Here is a 21571-nt window from a genome sequence, read left to right on the forward strand (position 1 = left end):
ATACACCCTGTGCGCTCACACATAGGTGTTTACCCCCAACCTGGCCAACACCTTAGCTTTTAGCCTCTCATAGTCCTTGGCCTCATCGCAGCTGAGGTCAAAATAGGCCTTTTGTGCGTCCCCCACCAGAAAAGGCGCCACCACCTTGGCCCACTGCTCCAACGGCAGCCTCTCTTGCTCCGCGGTTCTTTCGAATACCATCAGGAATGCCTCTATATCATCTCCCGGACCCATTTTCCTCAGGGCGGATCGGACTTTGTCCCTGGCGGTAGACACAGTCAGGGTTGTCGCAGTTAAAACTCCTTGCAGGGATGTTCGCACCGACTCTTGCATGGCTACCAGCTGCTGCATTAGGAGATTGTTCGTCTGCTGCTGTGCACACATAGCCTCCTCGTGTCTTTTTTGCTGTAGCTCATTACTTTCCCTCTGAGCCTGCAATGCCTGTTGCTGCTGTACATTACTCTGAATCAGGTGCTTAATGGCCTCCTCCATCTTGTCAGGAACCATAAAACTTGCAGGCCTGATATATGACATGCAGTCCAACACAACTTTTGCCTCAGGCCTGCCTCACTGCAGGAATGCCCGCTCCAAGCCACCAATTGTGGGGATGTGCTCGTGGTAGGCAACGGTAGCGGCGGCAGTATTGAGGCAATCATAGACAGTCTTTGTGATACACTGTGACTTTATTCACACCAACGGCATAACAGGCAATGTGCAGACCACACAGGTGCATATCCACATAGTGCATAGAACAAAAGTCCTTCCATAGAAAATAAACAGCAGGTTTGAGTCACCTTGTTTTGGACAGACCACAGCAGTTCTGCAGGCTTCTAGGCTATCTGCCTTTGTCTCCCTCAGGCCAGAGCCCCTTTGGCTTGTAGCACCACAGGTCCCAGGGCTATCCTTCAATGTGTGCTGCGCCCAGACTCTCCTTCATCAGCACTCACTCTGTCTGTGGAAATCTCCAGCTCAGCAAGACACACCCCACCCCCATCATCAGCAGGCTGGGTTCTTAAAGGCCCAGCTCCACCAAAAACCTGGGCTGGCCGTGGGGAACAGGCATTCCCCCACTCTTTACCTGTTCCCAGTAAGAACCGGCCCGGACACGCTGCGCCAGCAGCATTCGCCGCTGTAACCGCAATGATCCGGTTCTTACTCCACCGAGGCCAGGACCTCTGGTGGCACGTATCGTCCGTCCATTATTATTCCGGGGACTCTCCTACAGTAGAATTAGCGAATATGACGAATGTATTTGTCATATTCCACAAAACGAAGATATTCTCCATCTTCGTTTTAGCTACCTATTCATCAACTTCGCTAATTCTAGCAATCATATAGGAAAGTTGACTATAGAGACAGCTAAGTTTAATTCGCTATGCGATTATATTACTTAGCTTTTTTTTTATAAATAGAATAATTATAATAATTATCAGGTATTATAATTATTCTATTTATTTAAAAAAAAAGCTAAGTAATATAATCGCATAGCGAATTAAATTTAGCTGTCTCTATAGTCAACTTTCCTATATGATTGCTAGAATTCGCGAAGTTGATAAATAGGTAGCTAAAACGAAGATGGAGAATATCTTTGTTTTGTGAAATATGACAAATACATTTGTATATTCGTTTTGTGGAATATGACGAATACATTCGTATATTCGCAAATTCTACCAAGCCATTGAAGCCAACCATAGTAAACCAGGTCCAAGTTGAAATCGCGATGCGATTAATATAACTCGAAGTAATCGCATGGCGATTTCAACTTAACACTGCTATATTCCATAGTAGGCTAGAATTAACGAATATGAAATATAGCAGTGCTATAGTTGAAATCGCAATTCGATTATTATAACTTGAATTAATCGAATTGCGATTTCAACATAATTCTCAAATCCGACAGTACACTCTAGTATATGGAGACGTTTCCATGGTGATGGGGACGCTCCATAAGCACGGAAGCAACGGGCACTGACTGGAGCATAAAAAAAAAAATAATAATATTCGATTTCGCGAATATATAGCACAGCCTTTTTTCTTCCACCCTCCTTCCTACACTGACTCTGAACCAGGAGGTAAAGCTCTTCATTATGATGCCCAAACTCAAATGATTGCGGATCCTTATTCCACCTGGAAATGCAATCCTAGTGTGTTCTGATGGATACGAGATTTTGGCTTTAACAGGATAGTTTCATTCATGACATATTACTGTATATACATTTTTACCAGTGAAAAAAAAAAGGATTCCAGGGTACTCATATCATTTTTGTTGTGCCCCTGATTGGAACTCTCCTAAAGAACCACTGCCATAGAGAACTCTTATTGTAACCTCTTATTGTAACCTCAATTGCATGTGTAAAATTAGTATCTGTTTCCTTTCAACTATATTCCTCTCCTAATAATTTAACCAGAAATATAACGTCAGCTGATAAAAAATGCTATAAACCTGCATATGACACCCTAATAAATCCTAGTGGATTCTAAGTCTACTAAGGAGCTGGTTGCATTTTTATATATTGACAGAATAATCCCACTGGGGAAAAACCTGTAAAAACTAAAATAATGTAAAACACAAAATCCCAGCAGGAGATAGAAAATGAATGGAACTTATGTTTGATGATCAACTCATTACTTCCACTGGGACTGACATGTAAACTGGATAACGTTATCCAATAAATTGAATAACAGTATTGCTGCAATTAGGAGACAAAAGAGGTGATTTATCAATGTCTATAAACAACATTTTTCGTTAGCCGCTTCTCTGGTCTTTAATATATGACTCCAAATATGATTTGAATGTGCAAATGACATGAAAATACAGCAACCTATAAATGCATCTGACAAGACAATCTAAAGAGTGGAGGCAAGATACACAATTGTTTATTAAGGAGGGATTGCAATCCCGTTCCTTATTATTACATTTGCTGTTCGCTGTCATCAGCAGGGAAGTTTATTGAAAGTTTTGTTGAGATGTTCTCTGTCTGGTGAAATCTCAAGATTGTTTCATATTCACTCAAGTTCACCGTCTTACACAATATTAATATTCAAGCCAGTAGATAATCATCATGCAAAGAATATGTTGTTTTAATTCAAATAATAACAAGTCAATAATGCTAATATATGGCTTCTCAAACTACCCCCTGCTGGAAGACATTGCTGCTGGCTGTACAAGTTTCACTACAGAGACCAATGCAGGCAGACTGTGGCATTAACTGACAACATTTGTCCAAAGGGGTTATGCCATGATTGATGTAAAGATCAAACATCACATAGTACATGTCAATACCTTCCTAAAAAAGCTAGAACCACACATGGATCCAGAGATTTCCCCATTCACTGCTCCGATTGCTCTGCTAGATTATCTTCAACATGGCAGCTTGGGAGCATGTCCTTTCTGCTGCAGCTCTCTTTATATAACTAGTGTTGGGCGCGAATATTCGAATTGCGAATATTAATCGCGGATATCGCTACTTCGAGAATTTGTAAAGATTTAGAATATAGTGCTATATATTCATATTCACAAATATTTTTGATTTTTTTTTCATCTGAACTAGTGTTGACCGAGCACCAAAGTGCTCGAGTAGAACACTTTGGGATGCTCAATGGAAGTCGAGCATTAAACCAGGCACCCCCTGCTCTGAAGAGGGGAGGGTGTTTGGTTCAAAGAAAAAGGTCAGAAATTTATCGAAACCCACTGAAATGGTTCGGGAACAGCATGGGGACGATGTCTGGATGCATCTTGGATTCCCAGGTCGCTGCTGGTAATGTTGTTGTCAGAGAAGACTTTAACAGACTGACAATAATACGCACCAAACCGAAGATAAAATCAATTTTACGGAAAAAATTGTTCGGAAACATTCTTTCCTGTATATTCACTTGTATATAAAGTGCAAATGCTGCAAAAAATTACAAAGAAGAGGGCCTCATTCACATTGTGGTACAATTGTTCAAGTAGTGGGACTCCTACACTCATATAAAGCCTATGAAGTGAAAGGGCTGCCAAAAATTACAAGGAACCGGCACTCCAATACACCCTTTATTACACATAAAGGAGGGCATCATACACACCCTTGAAAAATTATGATTGATGGCCTGCTGGTGACCCTCAAAAATATTAGTAGCGGGAGCCTGCTGGTGACACTCTTAAACAATAGTGGTGAGGGCCTGCTGCTGATCTTACCATCTCAAAAATTAGGGGTGAGGGTCTGCTGCTGATCTGACCATCCCAAAAATTAAGGGTGAGGGACTGCTGCTGATCTGACCTGCTAAAACATTAGGGGTGAGGGTCTGCTGCTGAGATGACATTCTAAAAAAATATGGGTGAGGGTCTGTTGCTGAGCTGACCATCTAAAACATTATGGGCGAGGGCCTGCTGGTGGCTCTCTAAAACATAAGGGGAAAGGGTCTGCTGCTGAGCTGACCCTCAAAAAGCTGACTGATGAGCTGACTCATTAGGAGTAACGGCAGCCTAATAAGCATGTTGATATGATGGGGGGGGGGGGGATGAGAAAATGAAGATTGAACCATATACCCATTTTGTGGTGGAAGGGGTGCATGGGAATACAGTGTATTCAATAAACCATAAAAGCCACATTTAATGTGCCTTTATGTTCAGCCGCTTTCCTCTGGTGGAGTAGAGAATCCAGGCCTTGTTCATTTTGATAAGAGTAAACCTGTCAGCATTTTCAGTTGACAGTTGGATGCGCTTATCAGTTATTATGCCCCCCAGCAGCACTAAATACCCGCTATGACAACATGCTGGCAGCAGGGCAGGCCAGAACCTCCAAGGCATAGAGCGCCAGTTCATGCCAGGTGTCCAGCTTGGACACCCAATAGTTGTAAGGCACACAGGAATCACTGATGACACTGACACGGTCTGCTACGTACTCCTTCACCATCTTCCGAAACTTTTATTTCCTTGTGACACGCATCAGGATGAGGATGCTGGCGGGGTGTCATGAAACTGTCCCAGGAGTTGGAGAGTGTTGCCTTGCCTCCCCTCCCCTCCTTGGTTGCCCAAGGAACTATGTACTCTGCCAACAGCGTTGTCAGCTGGAAATTTTTGGAGCAATTTTTCCACAAGGACCTTCTGGTATTGCACCATTTTCCTCATCCTCTTCACCACAGGAATGAGAGATGAGAAGTTCTCTTTGTAGCGGGGGTCGATTAGGGTGAACAACCAGTAATCGATGTTAACCAAAATGTTGGAAAAAATAGTGGCGGCTGGGGACTGAGTAATAATGGACAGCCACCGCCATCAGGCTGCGGAAAGCCTCGTGTCCACAACCCTGGGATATGGACATCCGTACGATGCGCTGGGACACAGAAGTGGATGTTGTGGCTGATGATGCTTGCGAAGGTCCAGGTGCAGGGCGGGAGGCATCCGGGCCTGCGTCTTGAACAGGGGATTGGCCAGCACGTAACATAGGGGAAAAGGAGGCAGTGGTGTGACCAGCAGACACTGATTGTGGAACCAGGCGTTCAGCCCACCTATTACGGTGCTTTGATGCCATGTGGCGGATCATGCTGGTGGTGGTGAGGTTGCTAGTGTTCACGCCCCTGCTCATTTTTGTATGGCACAGGTTGCAAATTATTCTTTTATCGTCCGCACTGTCCTCAAAAAAGCGCCAGACTGTGGAACACCTACCCCTTGGCAAGAGAGATTGCTGCAAGGGGGTGCTCCGGGAACAGTTGTGGGCCTGTTTAGTGTGGCCAGTCTTCCCCTTTTGCCACCCCACTGCCTCTTCCAGCCTGTTTCGGTGCTGCTGATCGCTACCCCTTTATACTGCTGTCCTTGCTCGGCTTTCCACCTTCCCAGGTTGGGTAAGTGATTTTATCATCCACCACCTCCTCTTCTACTTCCTCACTCTGCTCATCCTCCTGACTTGTTGACCTAACCATAACCTGAGTGATTGACAACTTTGTCTAATCCTCTTCCTCAACCTCTTGAGACACTAATTGCTGTTGAGTTATTGGCAACTGTGTCTCATCATCATCCACCTCATTAAACAGTAATTGCCGTTCCCCATGGTCATCTTTTTGTGACTTTGGATGCTCAAGAGTTTGGGAATCAGGGCACAAGATCTGTCCCTCTTCAAGCATGCTTCGTGAGATGGCCAAATCAAGGAATGGCGAGGAAAAGAGGTCCTCGGAATATCCGAGTGTGGGATCACTTGTTTTGCAAGACTCTCTATGGTGGGAGGAAGGAGTATCAAGTTTGGACTTGGTGGGAGACAGGGTGGTGCTTAACCAACTAGAAGCATTATCTGCTGCAATCCAACCGACCACCTGGTCGCACTGGTCTGACTTCAAGAGTGGTGTCCTGCTCTGCCCTGCAAACTGCGACATGAAGCTAGGTATCGTCGATGACTGTTTTCTTGTGCTCTGGCAGCAGGAACTATTTTAACGCGCCCTTACTGCTTGTGTTTTTTTTTTTTCATTTTAAATGTGATATATGCTTGAAAGTATGTCACACGTACAGTAGCGTAAGATTTGGAAGTGTATGTGCAAAAAAATAAAAAAAGGTATTTGGGATGTGGAAACGTCACACGGGAGATATCTCGCAGATAATGTCAATGCTGTCACCAGCGGCTAATAAAAAATGACAGGGAATGTCACAGGTATTTGGGATGAGGAAACGTTAAACAGGAGAGGTACCACCGGTAATGTCACCGTCCAAAGCGTCTACATAAAAAGTACACTGTATGTCACAGATAAAAATTTTAGGCACACACATTACACTGGAGATGTGGCACTTGTAATGTCACTGTCCGTAGCGGACACCGTCTATTGACAAAGTACACTGGATGTCACAGATATTTTTTGGATGCGCACACTTTACACTAGAGATGTGGTGCAGCTAATTTCACTGTCCGCAGTGGACACCGTCTATTGAAAAGTATACTGGATGTCACAGATTTTTTGGGGATGCAAATCTTTACACTGGAGATGTGGCGCAGCTAATCTCACTGTCCACAGCGGACAGCGTCTATTGAAAAAGTACGCTGGATGTCACAGATATTTTTTGGAATCACACACTTTATACAGGAGATGTGGCACGTATAATTTACCTGTCCGCAGTGAACACCGTCTACGGAAAAAGTACACTGGATGTCACTGATATGTTAGGGATGCGCACACTTTACACAAGAGATGTGGCGCGGATAATTTAACTGTCCGCAGCGGCCTATTAGACGCTATTTAGCGCAGGATGCGCTAACAATATATATTGCTGCTGTCACACACAATAGTCCTTAAAAGGACTTTTGGGACTCTAAAAAGTTTTTGTAATAAAAATCTTCCAATAACACTCCCTACACTATCTTTCCCTTCTTATACTCAGCTCTCCCTGTCTGACATTGAGCCGAACGCGTGTCATTGCGTGCTTTATAGCACCTGATGACGCATTCCGGCCAGCTAATCACTGTAATGCCAGTAGCCAACATGGCTACGGCATTATAGTGAAGAGCAGTACTTACCTGCACGCTTATTAGCTGTGTAGCAGCCAAGAAACATGCTGGGAGGAGACCCAAGCATTGCGCTCGAACACATGCGGTACTTGGCGAGTACCACCATGTGCCGAGCATCAAGATGCTCGAGCCGAACAGATTTTCGGCCGAGCATGCTCAATCATCACTACTGCCCAGTAGTCCAGCGGATATTCAATGACAGCTGCCAGGGTGCACTACAAGTATGCCACCACCTGCTGGTTCAGGATTTCTCTATACTAGTTCAGTTTGTCCTCCCTCTCAGCGGGTGTAAAAAAAAAAAGCTCCCATTTTGGACCGATAGCGAAGGTCCAACAAGATGGAGAGCCAGAAGTCATCCCTCTGCCAAGTGGTAACAATTCGGCTGTCACTACCCAAGCAATAGTGATGGACGAACATCTGCCGGGACTGTTTGCGAACACGATCAAATGTTCGCGAACCGCAAGTTCGCAGCAGGTCCCATTCATTTGAATGGCAGGCGAACCTGAAGAACCTTCAGCTCATATTTGCAGCTAAGAAATAATTACTGGACGAACATCTGCCGGGACTGTTTGCGAACACGATCAAATGTTCGCGAACCGCAAGTTCGCAGCAGGTCCCATTCATTTGAATGGCAGGCGAACCTGAAGAACCTTCAGCTCATATTTGCAGCTAAGAAATAATTACTGGAAGTGCACAAATAGTACCACAACATGGACAGTGACATACTAGATGTATTATTCGAATTTGCGATCTCCATTCATTATTTTTTCAATGCAAAATATCGGCAATATAATTTTCGCATGCGCAAATGCACTATACAGTACCCAAATGCACTATAAAGAAAGTATATTAGTATATAACACCCCGCTTCAATCCGTTTTTTGGGGGGACGACTGGTATATCACACCAGTAGAAATTATTTGTCCCAATAACACTTGTCCCTCTATATACCTGCAGTATCGCAGCAGAACCGCACACAACTACCGCACAATACAAATGCACTATAATATACTTTATAACATAGAAAGTATATTCTAACATTGTACAATGAAGGCAATCCATTAGAATATACATAAAGATAAAACGTAACCTTTAATAATGTTACTATGAGGGTCCATTCACACATCCGTAAGTGTTTTGCGCATCCGCAAAACACGGACACCGGCAATGTGCATTGCGCAATTTGTGGATCGCACATCACCGGCACTATAATAGAAAATGCCTGATCTTGTCTGCTATTGCGGACAAGAATAGGACATGTTCTATTTTTTTGTGGAAATGGAAGCACGGATGCGGAAGTGCGGATCCGCAAAAGCGGACAGCACATTCCGGCCCCATTGAAAATGAATGGGTCTGCACCCGTTCCTCAAAATTGCAGAACGGATGCAGACCCCTTTTGCGGATGTGTGAATGGAAAAGATATCCCTCAAAATGAAAATAAATTAAATGATTAAAGTTAAGCAAAAAGCATAGATGTGGTAGGAAATAACAAGTGCTCGGCGGCAATAAATCAGGTGCTCGGTGGCACCAAATCAGAAACCATATGTCCTACCACAATCCGGGGGGTTCCAGTGCACATCCATGAATCCCGGAGGGAAAGCAAAAACCATCTATCCCTGGGCTAGATGATGATGTGGTATTGAAGGACAGGGTGGGCAAAGAACTGTCCCTGATATTGCCCTACAGGGGGGTACTATTCTGGCCCTGATAGCCAAACAACAGACCACCTGCCCTGATAACAGCGACCCCGTCCATAACCTTACCCTATTTAAAAATGGCACTAGTAAGCCCTTAGGCCCCAGACTTCCAGGTGATCACTATATAGATCTATGTGTTTTTGACTCATTATAAAAGTATATTATAAGTATATCACACCTATCGATAGCACACCTATTCCAGTCCTTAAAATGACTTTTGTGGCCCCTATTAGCTAGCATTTGGTCTCCCTAACAGTCTGTCCCTGCTCCACAGAGCAACCTCTCCCTACACTGGCAAAACACTGAATGTAAAATGGCAGCCAGATCAGGTTTATTTGTAAGGTAGGGGGTATTTCCGTGTGCTGAAAGATCTCAATTGGCTGTCCTGTACCACCTGATGGATGTGTCATGGGTCAAAGTTCTTCACAATGTAAAAGAATATGGCGGGCGCGAATATCTCCATATGTTTGCATGTTCGGCGAATCGCGAACACACAAAGGCCGCAAGGCCATCTCTACCAAGCAAGTGAGCATGCAGCAGGACATTTGCGCAAGTGACTCGGAGGGACTCCCAGCCTCCATCTGCACTGCATACTGCCACAGTGCGTCTGGGTCCTCTGCCTCATCTTCCACGTCGCCCTGTAGCTCCTCTGGCTGCTCCTGCTCCTCCTCTTCTGTCGCCTGTGTAGAAAAAAACACTCATTTTGCTACACATTGCTTGGGCTCCAATGTCCTCCTCCAGTTAAGCCCCCACAGGGCTCATGTAGCCTTGAGATCTAGGTGCCACGTCTCCAGTCACTTGACCAGCCAGATTTACCAGCATCTGTTCCAAAACATGAAGCAGTGGAATGACATCATCCATCCCATAGTCCTGGAAAATGTCAAATAACGTGGCCTCCTCAAAGGGCCTAGGCAAATGCATGTGTCATGCATGAGCTGCCACTGGCTGATATCAAAGTTACACAGGGGAATACTCCTCTCCGCTTGGATAATCAGGAAATCATTTATGGCCTTTCTCTGTTCGTACAGTTGGTCCAACATATAGAGGATGGAATTCCAACGGGTGGAAACGTCTCATATCAGCGTATGTTGGGGCATGCCATTCTGCCGCTACAGCTCAAGGAAGGTGTGCTTTGCGGTGTACAAGTGGCTGAAGTGCATGCAAAGTTTTCTGGCCATTTTTAGGATGTCTTGCAGATGGGTGGAAGACTTCAGCAACCGCTTGACAACCAGATTGAACACGTGTGCCATGCAGGGGGAATGGCTCAGCCCTCCTTTATCATAGCGCCGACACCATGTTCTTCCCAATGTCGGTCACGATGGTTCCGATTTTCAGTTGTCGTGGAGAAAGCCAAGGATTAATTTCTTGCTGAAGCACATGGAGCAGTTCCTCCCCTGTGTGACTCCGTTCGCCTATGCAAACGAGGTGCAGAACAGAGTGACACCGCAGTGCAATGTGCATGTGGTATGCTGGAGGGGCACTGTGAATTGTCCCTGCAGTGGAGACTGAGGACACGGTGGAGGATGAGGAGGCAGAAGCAGACATTGTTGCTGAACCAACGTCGTGGCAACATGGAGGCGGAAGTGGTGTCTCCTGGCCAAGTTGCTGGTGTGGCTGTGCAGTAACCACATTCAACAAGTTGGCTGTAAATGACATGTATTGTCCTTGACCACAGTTACAGCTCCACACGTTGGCGCTGCCATGCACTTTGGCAGACACCGACAGGCTCAAGGACTGGCACACCTTCTGTTCTGCATATGTGTGTAGGGCTGCTACTGCCTTTTTAGCAAAGAAATTACGGCTTGGGACTCTCCACCTCAGCTCGGCACAAGCCATCAGTTCTCTGAAAGATGCAGAGTCCACCACTTGCTGAGTGGAAAATATATTTTTTCTTTTTCCGCTAATACAAGTCACAAAAGGCTTTACAACAGATAACTGCACCACTGAGCGGCAAATATATTTTTTCTTTTTCCTCTAATACAAGTCACAAAAGGCTTTACAACAGATAACTGCACCACTGAGCGGCAAATATATTTTTTCTTTTTCCTCTAATACAAGTCACAAAAGGCTTTACAACAGATAACTGCACAGCTGAGCGGCAAATATATTTTTTATTTTTCCACTAATACACGCCACAAAAAGCTTTACAACAGATAACTGCACAGCTGAGCGGCAAATATATTTTTTCCTTTTTTCACTAATACACGCCACAAAGGCTTTAATTCAGATAAGTGGTAGGCAATTGAGAGTGCCGGATTTGTGTGAGGGGGAGGCGGGGCGTTCACTATTTAAACCTGGCCCTCCTGCCCCCACTTGTCGGTTTGAACACTTTCAAATCGGCTTGTGGGTTGGTGCCAGAGAAGTGTGTGCGTCACTGGAGGATCGGGTGATCGGTTGCGTCGGGCTCGTCGCTACGGTGATTAGGTAGGCAGGGTGGCCGCACACCCATCTTGCGATGTATTAACATGTGGGGCTGTCGAGCGTGCTGCCGGTCCCCAGCCGCGCTGGCGACTACCCGCGCTCCCGATCGCTGCCAGCACCCCCAGTGACATCTCCGGTTTTCTCTATGTGTGTACTCGTGGTTACTACACACTCCCGCTCTAGGCACCCCCATACAGGCACCCCGATCCGCGCCAGGCCCGGGGCCAAGCACCCCAGCTCCCACATACAGTGTCCCCCAGGCGGGCACCCCTCACCTGTGGCGCAGCAGCGTCGGATCACGCCGGCCGTCGGCTCCACAGCGCAGCTCACTGTCTTGCTGCGCTCCAGCAGCTCCTGGCTTGTTAGTGGGCGACACCTACAGGCCCATACTGGTACTGCAGTCCAGGTACAGGCATCCCTTGCTCAGGCAGTGGCTAGGTACAAGGCAGGGGAAAGGGAAAAAAAAAAAAAAAAAAGTGTGTGTTTAATATATTTGGAATATGTATTGAAGAGCAAAGACATAGAGGGTTTCAAGGAGGGGGGGCTGGCCACTGCACTTGCGCACGCAGCCGGGCCGCCCGTAAGGCCGCACGGTGCGGCAGGGGGTTGGTTAAAGCGCAGTCGCCATAGTCCGGTGGTTAGCTAGGGAGCGGCGGCATGAGTGAAGGGTCACCCAGCCGTCATGCGCTCACTCATATGTCTGTCCTTGTTTACCCAGGTCCACAGGTGGTTGGCAAAATTTACGACACTGTGGGGGTTTGTGGCTGTCATGGCCGCCAGGTGAGTTAGGGGTTCAGCACCATGCATGGGCTGAACCCCTCTATCCTCCTGCTTAGGCTTGGGGGTCGGGGGATGGTGGACTACTAGATCCAGGCCGCTGGCGCATCTATTACAGGGTGGCGCCTACAGTCGTGGCCTTTGGTGGGGGGGAGGGAAAAAAATAAAAAATAAATAATAATTTTTGTACAAAGAGGAATGTTGCTTTGCCAGGTCTGTCACGACTACAGACTCCTTATAAAGCCCTGCCACGACTGCAGGCAACAGTCTGTCACGTCTACAGACCCGCTCTAAAGCCCTGCCACGACTGCAGGCAACAGTCTGTCACGACTACAGACCCGTTATAAAGCCCTGCCACGACTGCAGGCATCAGTCTGTCACGACTACAGACACGTTATAAAGTCCTGCCACGACTGCAGGCATCAGTCTGTCACGACTACAGACACGTTATAAAGTCCTGCCACGACTGCAGGCATCAGTCTGTCATGACTACAGACACGTTATAAAGTCCTGCCACGACTGCAGGCATCAGTCTGTCACGACTACAGACCCGTTATAAAGCCCTGCCACGACTGCAGGCATCAGTCTGTCACGACTACAGACCCGCTCTAAAGCCCTGCCACGACTGCAGGCACAAATCCGTTGCGACTACAGACTCATTATTTAGGCCGGCCACTACGGCACGCAGTAACCTCACGACGACATACTCGTGAGCCATACTACCACGGCGGTAGGAGGGATTCCGGTACCGCTACTTACGATGCAGGGTCCCCTCGGGGCTGCAGGTGCGAGGCGGTCACATCCACGGACTCGGCCGCACTCCCGTTGACCACAGGCACGGGGTGGGGATAGCTGCGGGAGGTGGCGGCATGGCCACACATGCAGCCCAGACACAGCCGGGGAATGCAACTTCACGGTCACAGGCTAGGCCCGGTCAGGCCCCAGTCTCCCAGCGGGTCCCAGTCACGCCACAAAAATAAATAAATATATATATATACAGCCGGGCAGTTAACAGCGGAGTCGCGCATTCCGGCTACGGTCACAAAGACTACGATACTCGGACCTGCTCATTTGACTACGGACTTCAGAATCCCTGCCCGACCAGGCGGCAGACCTGGCAGCGCTTCTGGTCACGACCGTGGGCTCCGTCGGCCCTTGGCCACAGACACTAGGTTCCCCCCCCGGGCAGAGCCAGCCTGGTCCGGCCAGTAGATAACGATTAGCATTGATGTGGTTACTTGAGTTTGAATTTCTTTTAGTAGGGAGATGTCACAGGAGTTACTTCCGGAGGGGTCCTTATCGTCTCGGGACAGCGGGGAGCAGCAGTCCGTGAGATCAGCGGAGTTGCCGATAAGGTTGTGGACCGTCCCTAGGCTGACGGCAGAATTATCAAGAAGGGGGATACCGTTCCCGGCCGCCGCGAGGAAGGCGGAACTTCACCACCTTCTGACTTCACAACCAGCGGCTCCTAGCCGAGATGAGGGGTCCCTGAGTGCCATTCTGACTTCCCTAATGGAGCTGCATGCTGCGGTCAACACCATGGGTACAGCGGTGTCAGACATGCAGGCTAGGCTGGAGACTGTTGAGGGCCAGCCTGCAGCGTTCATCACAGTGTTGCAGACAGGGTCTGTCGCCAGCTCATCAGCATCCGCAGCGCCGGGTGGGTCCAGCTTTTCCACAACCATAGCTCCTTCCCCTTTTGTTCCTCCCAATATCCGGCAGGATATTCTGGAAGGAAAAGACATTAATTTGGCATCCCTGCTCGTGCCAGCACATGAAGCCCCGGACAACAAGACCATATCCTGCGGAGAGGTCTCTGTTGTGCTCAAGTCTAGGGACGCACGGCTCAACAGGAAACTCAATGTTCCCGAGTTTGTGCTGGCATTCAGCCTTTACCGAGACGTGGTGTGCTCTGCTAGCCCCCTTAGGAGGGAGGAGCTGGACCTGTATTTATTCAAGGTCGTCGACCTAGGGTACAAGTATGGAGGCACCGCCTTCTATGAGTACCACCGCTCCTTCTCGGCAAAGGCGGCGGCCACACTCGCTCAGTGCAAACATGTCGTAGACTGGTCTCGGATGGATACCGAGTTATTTTGCCGCCACTTTGCGGGCCTCAAGGCCCCGGCTTGCGCTGGTTGCGGTTCCTACGCCCACACGGCCGGATGGTGCTCAGAGAGCGGTAGCACAGCTGCGCCTTCCGTGTCAGGCGTTCTCCCCATCCAGCCGGCGGGCAGGGCTTCCGCGTCCAATGACAAGTTGGGGCGCCCGGTGAAATACCTCGGTAAGTCACCTTTATGCAATAATTTTTATTATGCCATATGCCACTACAATCAATGCAGGTTGTTGCACTTATGTACCCAGTGTTTCAGGGCTCACCCCCGCGTCGCTTGCACGCAAAAAGGGGGGAATCACGCATGACTAAGCGTGGTTAACGTGGATCTCCTCGCCTGTTTCTTAGCCGGTCATCCAGATTCAGATTGGGTACTATACGTGCTCAACGGTCTGCGGTACGGCTTCCACACAGGCTTGCTGGCTCTTCCGCAAGCCCCGCATGAGTGCGGGAACTTGGCGTCGGCTATCAGAGATCCCGAGACGGTCACCAAATTAATCCAAATCGAGCTGGATAAGGCTTATGTGATCGGCCCAGTGCGGCAGCCTCCGTTTGAGTGCTGGAGGGTCAACCCGGTCGGGGTGGTGACAGGAAAATTTTCCAATAAAAAAAGATTGGTGTACGATTTGTCAGCCCCACATTCCTTAGCAGTCCCCAGTCTGAATTCTTTGATCCCCTCGGAAGAATTCTCCATGAGGTACGCCTCTATTGATGAGGCGATTGAGGTCATACTCAAGTTCGGGAGAGGGGCCTGGTTATCCAAGGCGGATATCACAGACGCCTTTAAACTGCTCCCCATCCATCCGGAACTCTGGCAGTGGCATGGGATAAAGTGGCAAGGGCTGTACTACTTTGCCAGCAAACTGACCTTCGGGTCCAAGTCAAGTCCATGGCTCTTTGATCAGTTGGCTAGCGCGTTGCATTGGGTCTTATCAGACGTCTTCAGGGTCAGCCATGTCACGCATTACCTGGACGACTTCCTTCTGGTCGAGCCCCCGACACGGCAGCCTCAGGACCTACAGCGCTTGCAGACAGTATTTTCTGACCTCAATGTGCCAATAGCTTCTCACAAAGTAGAAGGCCCCGACACCACCATCACGTTTTTAGGGATACGTTTAGACTCGGTGCGCATGCAGGCGAGTCTCCCACCTGATAAATTAGATAGAATCAGGCAGGCCGTGCATAGGTGGGCTCAAGTGAGAGTAGCTTCCAGAGTGGACCTGCAATCCCTGTTAGGCATGCTCAATTTTGCCATGCGCATCATTCCCCAAGGCAGGTCCTTCATCTCTAGGCTTTTGGCGCTGCTCCCACAGGCCCGCACACAGAACGAGATGGTACTGTTAGGTCCAGAGGCCATGGCCGACCTGATGATGTGGGACAGGTTTTTGACACACTGGAATGGCGTGTCGCTCTTCATTCCGGTAGTCTCGAACCAGTCTCCAGTGGTCCACACTGATGCCTCATCGTCAGTCGGCTTTGCCGCGCTGTACGGCTACCACTGGTTCGCTGGTCCTTGGCCACCAAAGGTCGCATCCATTCCAGGTTTCTCTTCGTGTTCCACCTTGTTTGAGGTATATCCCTTAGTGGGGGCAGCAGTGGCGTGGGGCGAGCAGTGGAGGAACTGCATGGTACTATTTCTCACGGACAATACGGCAGTTGTGGACATCGTCATGAAGGGCAGGTCTAGTTCCAAACTGGTCATGTCATTCGTGAGGAGGTTCGTCTGGTTGTCTCTGACGCACAATTTTTGTTTCGTATGCAGGCACATCAGTGGAGAACGCAATGTCGCTGCAGACGCCTTATCCCGCCTTAATTTTCCACTTTTCTTTCAGGTTTGTCCAGGGGCAGATCTCTCGCCGACACCAATTCCGCACCAGGCCCAGCTGCGCTTGGATTAGTCTCGCATCTCACCGTAGCTAAGACACTGATGGCTAAATCCTTGTCCCACAATACCCCGCGGGCATATAAGACAGCGTGGCGCCTGTTCCAGAAATATGAAAATACCTACCCGGCCGCAGGCCTGGGACCTATCACTCACCTACTGGGTTTTGTTGGGTTTTGCCACTCTCAATTACACTTATCCTATAGTACAGTTAAATTATACCTGGCATGTATTCAGCACCACCGGTACAGCTTATATCCGGAACTACCGTCACTTTTCTCTGCCCACCCTATCAAAGCGGCGTTGTAGGGTTTGCGCAAGACGTCTGTCGCAAAACGACAGGTGCGTCAGCCCTTTACCGGCCGCTTGTTCAGGTTGGTGACAGACAAACTACAGGGCGAACCATTCGGCCCACAGGTTAGCGCGCTGGTAGTAACAGCATTGTATCTGGCCTTCTATGGGTTCCTCAGGCCAGGTGAGCTAATGGGCGCCAACACGCTGGCCGGGTGCTTGCAGAAAGGTCAGCTCGTCCGGCGCGGGTCCATCTATGTGCTCACCTTGGCCTCAACCAAAACGGCACGGCCCGGGGGGTCGGTGGAGGTCAGATACTTCCCCACGGCCAATAGGTGGTGTCCGGTACGTGCCTTTAATGCTTGGCTCCTCAGCATTGAATCCGAGCCGACATCTTCTCCCCTACTCGCACTAGGCAATACCCGGCTAACCATCGCGGTCTTTCTTAAATATGTGCGGGTGCTGCTGGCAGGGTCAGGGGTCGATCCCCTCTCAATCACAGGACATTCCTTGCGCATTGGCGCGGCAGCAGCGGCGTTCCTGCATAAGGTGCCGACACATATTATTAAACAGTTGGGTCGCTGGAGTTCCGCATGTTACATGCGGTATATCCCGGATCCGCATAACGAAATGTCACTGGCTTTTCAAGTGTTGGTGTTGTAATTTCGGTTATTAAAGCTTTTCAACACTCCTACGCATGGTTCTTTTTGGCCCCTTTAGGCTACCCTTCTATAAGCAGTTCCGGCACAACTCTGCTGCTTCTAGTAGGCAGGGGAGGGTAGGCTTAGGTAGGGTATCCTCTCAGCATGAGCCGATCCGAGCACAAGTGGTAGGCAATTGAGAGTGCCGGATTTGTGTGAGGGGGAGGCGGGGCGTTCACTATTTAAACCTGGACCGGATCCGTCCAGCCCTAATGCATTCTGAGTTCGGGTGTCCACCTGGCCGTGTGGAGGAAAACTGATTCGTCCAGAGTTACAATGGAAGTCAATGGGGGCGGATCCGTTCGAAGGTGAAACAATATGGTGCATTTTACAACAGATAACTGCACCACTGAGCAGCAAATATATTTTTCCTTTTTCCGCTAATACACGCCACAAAAATCTATACAACAGATAACTGCACTGCTGAGTGGCAAATATATTTTTTCTTTTTCCGCTAATACACGTCACAAAAGGTTTTACAACAGATAACGGCACCGCTGAGCGGCAAATATATTTTTTCTTTTTCCGCTAATACACGACACAAAAGGCTTTACAACAGATAACTGCACAGCTGAGCGGCAAATATACTTTTTTCTTTTTCCAATAATCCACACCACAAAAGGCTTTACAACAGATAACTACACCGCTGAGCGGCAAATATATTTTTTCATTTTCCACTAATACACGCCACAAAAGGATTTACAACAGATAACTGCACCGCTGAGCGGCAAATATATTTTTTCATTTTCCACTAATACACGCCACAAAAGGATTTACAACAGATAACTGCACCGCTGAGCGGCAAATATATTTTTTCATTTTCCACTAATACACGCCACAAAAGGATTTACAACAGATAACTGCACCGCTGAGCGGCAAATATATTTTTTCTTTTTCCGCTAATACACGCGTCACCTGGCCAAGTTGCTGGTGTGGCTGTGCATGAACCACATTCACCCAGTGGGCTGTAAAGGACATGCTTTGTCCCTGACTATAGTTACAGCTCCACACGTCAGCACTGCCACGTGTCGGCAGCACTGCCACGAGTCCACCACTTGGAAAGGGAGGGCTGCAGCACCATCAACTTGGACAGGAGCACATTCAGCTTCTGCGCCGTTGGATGAGTGCACGCATACTGTTATCTCTTGGCAATCGCGTCGGTGATTGATTAATGACGGAATGAGTAGTAGGAGGAGGAGCAGGAGCATCAGGACCAGCAGTTGATGGGAAGGACAGACAGCTCCCTTTGGCTGAGGTGGTGGTACCTTGACTGGCTGAAACCGGGTGCGTGCCACTGGGTGATGCGGCGGTTGCTGCAGCAGGCTGGATCACCAAATCAGAGCCACAGTTCTCTCAGGCCACTTTATGGCGACGCTGCATATGTTGACGCAGGGCCGTAGTGCCAACATTGGCACCCTGGCCACTCTTCACCTTGTGCCCACAGATTCTACATATGTCCACGTTCACCTCCTCCAATGGCTTAACAAAAAACTGCCACACCGCCAAGTAGGTGATTTTACTCCCAACACTATGCAAATACTGATTACCGTCACTTCCTCCTTCCCGGGCAAGTAGGCTCCCAGGCGCATTTGGCTACCGACCTCCCACTGCTGCCACCCTGCTGACTCCTGGCCACACTAGCGACTTGCTGGCTCCGCCGCTGGCTCAAGGGCAAGCTGACACCCTCTTCTCCTGATGATGATAAAGCCCCTTCATCACCCAGCTCCCTAGTGCTATCAGCTACATCATCCACATCGAGTACTTTCTGCATGTCACTGATGTCCTCCTCAAAGGTCTCTGGGTCAGGAGCCTGACCAATCTCAACACCAGCTCCCACGCCACTCTCATCATCACTACTTGCCTGCTTAGTGGAGGAAGAAACGGATGTCTCCTCTACATCTTGGCTGGGCAGTAGCTGTTGACTGTCCTCTAGTAGTGAAAATCGCAGCATGTTCTATATTCTGCTTTTTTCACGCAACGCATAGAAATGAATGGGGATGCATGAAAATCGGATAGCATCCGCAAGCAAGGTTACTAGGAGATGATGTTAGTAAATTGATAAAAGTCAATTTACTGTATTATTTTCCCTTATAACATGATAGATCCTTCTATCTTCATTTAGCAGGACCTGCGCTGACGTCACCACGCTCACCACGTGTTAAGCGCAATTACGTCATCAAAGGTCCATTTGCAGGTCATGAAAGATGAAGAAAGAAGATGATGCCAGCTGCGCGAACAGGTGAATGGGGGGAGTACATAAAAAAAAAAAATATTATATATTTTTTTTTAACCCCAAGAACATTATAAAGAATGCTATTATTTTCCTTTATAACCATGTTATAAGGAAAAATAATAAAATAACTCAAACCCGAAATTCAGTAAAGAAGTCTGGGTTCGGGTCTGGGTACCACATTCAATTTTTTCTCAGGCGCATGCAAAACGCATTGCACTCGCAATGAATATCGGAACGCAATCGTAGTCAAAACTAACTGCAATTGCATGCCTACTCGCGATGCACACGCAAAGCATCCAAAGCAAATCCGGGACGCCCATATGAAAAAGTCCTTACTCTGCTGCGACCTCTGCCTGTGCCAGAAACATTTAGGCCTCTGCCACTTCCCTGTGCAGGGCCTGGAACTTCTGTGCCTGACATACTGACCCAGTTATAATATAGGATTATAGGATACTAATAAGTGCCAAAACTGAAATCATAAACACTCTCTCTGCTTAGTAACACTGACAGCCAATCCCCTCTCAACCCTGTGGCTGTAGTTAGGGAGGGGCCCATCTCTTTGCCTGCTTGTCTTCTTCTCTAAATAAAGTAAAGAAACATAGGACCAATACATTTCAGAGTTGCTGACTTGCAGAGTAATCATCTCCAATATGCAGCATGCAAGAGTGAGAAGATTTAGAAAGGTCTAAGGGGTCACACCAAAAATATTAAAACCAATCTTTTCAAGGATAAAGAAGCCTAACAAGGTAACCAAGAGGTAAGAAAAAAAAATGGGATGATAAATTGTTCAGAGGGTATTTTATGGCTGATTTAAGACACGGGTCAAAACCGACCCGTTAACATCATGGATAGTAACAGAAAGCTAACATAAGAGGGGGGTTAAATTGAAATCTCCTCCTATTCACAACCAGCCAAAGGCAAATGCAGCTATCTTGTCCATGGTTTCTAGTAGCCAGTGGACCGTTTTTACATTTGGAGCGTACAAATTACACAAAGTGATTTTTGCATGACCCATCTCAGAATTCACCAAGAGATACCTGCCTTCTGGGTCCAACAATTGAGAGTGAAATGTGAACGGAACACTCTTCTTTAATCCAATGCTGACCCCTTTAGATGCAGATTTATCTGAACAGGAATGGTACCAGTAATGAAAAGCTGAGTTACCTAGATTGGGTACAAGGTGAACTGCAAAATGTGTCTCTTGCAGCATAATGACATCTATGGCCTCTTTTTTAATAGACCGAAAGATACGGCTCCTCTTGACAGGGCCATTACAGCCATGTACATTATAGGAGGCAACATTAAGTATTAACGGTGCCATTCCTGTGCCACAAATATGAGATAACATCCTTGCAAACATAAGTGTGACCGAAAGGTGGAGCATAAACCTATAACAATAAATTTAGTGCAAACTATGCATAGATGGAGTATCACCAGAATCCCAAGTGGAATTCTTCTTGATGGGGGGGAATCAATTTCCATCAGTATTCTCTGATCGGCCGAGATTCCTACTACAGCCCAGTGAGCAAACAACACCTGCTAATTAACTACCCATTATTATGCATTATTAATTATTAATTAACCCCTCTAAACTGTGTAGACATTGTTTACCATAAAACAAAAACCAAAAATGGGATCATATCTGTTTGAGTACATAGTGACTCAAGGTAAGCCCAGTAAGGGGGTTAATAACGCTCATAATGGTACCCTGTAGATTGAACGACCACTAGTACAATATGACCATAAGCATCTGTATGTCGGCCAAAGTCTCAGGTGTCTATCCCTCTACTTGCCGCTCTCCTGCTACGTCCGTTTCTCGGCTGCTTCGGTTTTAGCCATGGCGAGGCTTGCGGTAACGGTGGTAAGTCCTCCTCCGAAGGGACTGGAAGCCAGGATAGGACTTCAACAGGTGCAAGACCCAGCATTTCCCAAACAGGTGGTAAGTCGGCAGGCGATCTGACTGTGAACCGACGGTTCCCCGCTGTTATCAGGA

The sequence above is a fragment of the Bufo gargarizans genome, chromosome 1 (genome assembly GCF_014858855.1).
Source record: "Bufo gargarizans isolate SCDJY-AF-19 chromosome 1, ASM1485885v1, whole genome shotgun sequence".
Classification (NCBI taxonomy): Eukaryota; Metazoa; Chordata; class Amphibia; order Anura; family Bufonidae; genus Bufo; species Bufo gargarizans.